We start from the raw sequence: 1,895 nt of genomic DNA on the forward strand, positions 1-1,895 counted from the left end.
TAGGGGTGTTATTGGAGAGTCCTAAGGAGAGGGGAGTGAGGGGGGTGATGCAGCGTCCTAAGGAGAGTGAGGTGAGGGGAGTGATTGGAGCGTCCTAAGGAGAGTGAAGTGAGGAATAAGTGAAGAGTCCTTAGGGAGAGAAGAAAAAAAAGGAATCGCGAGAAAGCAAAAGAATCCTAGAGAAGAGTGAGGTGAGAAGGAGTGGCTTAGAGAGTCCCAGAAAGAGAAGAGTGAGAATAGAAGCCATAATCCTACCAGAGAATCAATAATAAATTAATAATAATAATAATGATAACAATAATAATAATAATAATAATAAATAATTAAACAAAATAAATAAATAAATAGTTAAATAGATAGATAGATAAATAAATAGATAGATAATAAAATAAATAAATAAATAAATAAATAAATAAATAAGAATGAAAGAATAAATAAATAATCGTGATGGAGGCTTCTAAAAGAGAGAAGAGGGAGAGGAGAAAATAGGATTGGAAAATCGTAGAGAAAAGAGGCGAAAGGAATAGCCTAGAAGAGAGATGAATCATATAATAAGAGAAATGGGATAAAGAATAAGATAAAGATAAAGGAATAGTAAGAATCGATGATAAACAGTCCCCAAGGAAAGAGGAATAACGTGTCATAATTACAAAATCTTATGGGAGAGAGAAAGGAGATAAAACATCTAGAGAAAGAGAGAAAAAGAAAACGGAAAGAGACAGAAAAAAATGACTTTTACAGAAAACGAAACAAGAAGAAAAAGGTACAAAAAACTCATAACAAATGGTAAACAAAAGAGAGAAAGAAAGAAACACAAACACCTTACACAAAATAGAACAAAAAGAAAAAGAAAACCACAACATTTCAGAACCCGAAACATAAAGAAAAAACTCAAGACTTACAGAAAACGAAAAAAAAACTCAAGACTTACAGAAAACGAAAAAAAAACTCAAGACTTACAGAAAACGAAAAAAAAACTCAAGACTTACAGAAAACGAAACGAATTGAAAATTAATCACAGACTGATAGAAAACGAAACAAAAATTTAAAAAAAGATCACAAACTCTTACAGAAAACGAGACAAAGAGAAAAATAAAACCACATGCTAACAGAAACCGAAAGAAAAAAAAAGAATGCCACACTCTTTCAATCACAGACACAGAAAACGAAGCAAAAAAAAAGTGACTTACATAAAACGAAAAAAAAGACACGTAAAACGAAAAAAAAAATCGTACACACTTACAGAAATCAAAACAAAGAGAATAAAATACAAAGACTCTTACGGAAAGCAAAACAGAACACAAAACTCAAAACTCATAAACAAACAAACAAATAAACAAACAAATAAACAAACAAACAAACAAAACAAAATACCCCCTTAAACAAAAAAACAAAAACAAATCAAGCCTTACGGTCAAACTGCTTCGCCTTGACTTCGGATCCTTTTTCGATTTCTCGCCAAGGGAATTCCTTCTGCTCGGGTTGCGTGACCTGGTGGCGATGAGCAATGACCTTGTTCAGTACAAAGGAGGTAATCACGGCCGCGGTGGAGTTAATGATGTACTGTGTGTGTGTGTGTGTGTTTGTTTGTGTGTGTGTTTGTGTGTGTGTGTGTGTGTTTAGACCGAATATCCTATAATAGAAATAACCATATCAGATATGGTGTGTTTGTGTTTGTGAGTGTGTGTGTATGTGTGTGTTTGTTTATGTGTGTGTGTGTGTTTGTGTTTCTTTGTGTGTGTGTGTGTGTGTGTGTGTGTGTGTGTGTGTGTGTGTGTGTGTGTGTGTGTGTGTGTGTGTGTGTGTGTAGTTTCTAAATAGGAAGAAAGTAATCACGGTCGCGATGGGGTTAATGATGTACTGTGTGTGTGTGTTTGTTTGTACATACAGACTTG

At 34.1% G+C, this 1,895-nt stretch overlaps 1 protein-coding gene across 1 annotated transcript in view; it reads right to left on the minus strand.

Moving 5' to 3' along the window:
• The window catches only part of LOC119596758, a 34,303-nt gene extending 32,693 nt beyond the window's left edge, over nt 1-1,610 (minus strand). Inside the window, exon 1 of the mRNA XM_037946083.1 lies at nt 1,413-1,610. The gene's annotated coding sequence lies outside the window, so the exon portion shown is untranslated. The remainder of the gene's footprint in view (nt 1-1,412) is intronic.
• Nucleotides 1,611-1,895: the final 285 nt, after the last annotated feature.

The sequence above is a fragment of the Penaeus monodon genome, chromosome 38 (genome assembly GCF_015228065.2).
Source record: "Penaeus monodon isolate SGIC_2016 chromosome 38, NSTDA_Pmon_1, whole genome shotgun sequence".
NCBI classification, from domain to species: domain Eukaryota; kingdom Metazoa; phylum Arthropoda; class Malacostraca; order Decapoda; family Penaeidae; genus Penaeus; species Penaeus monodon.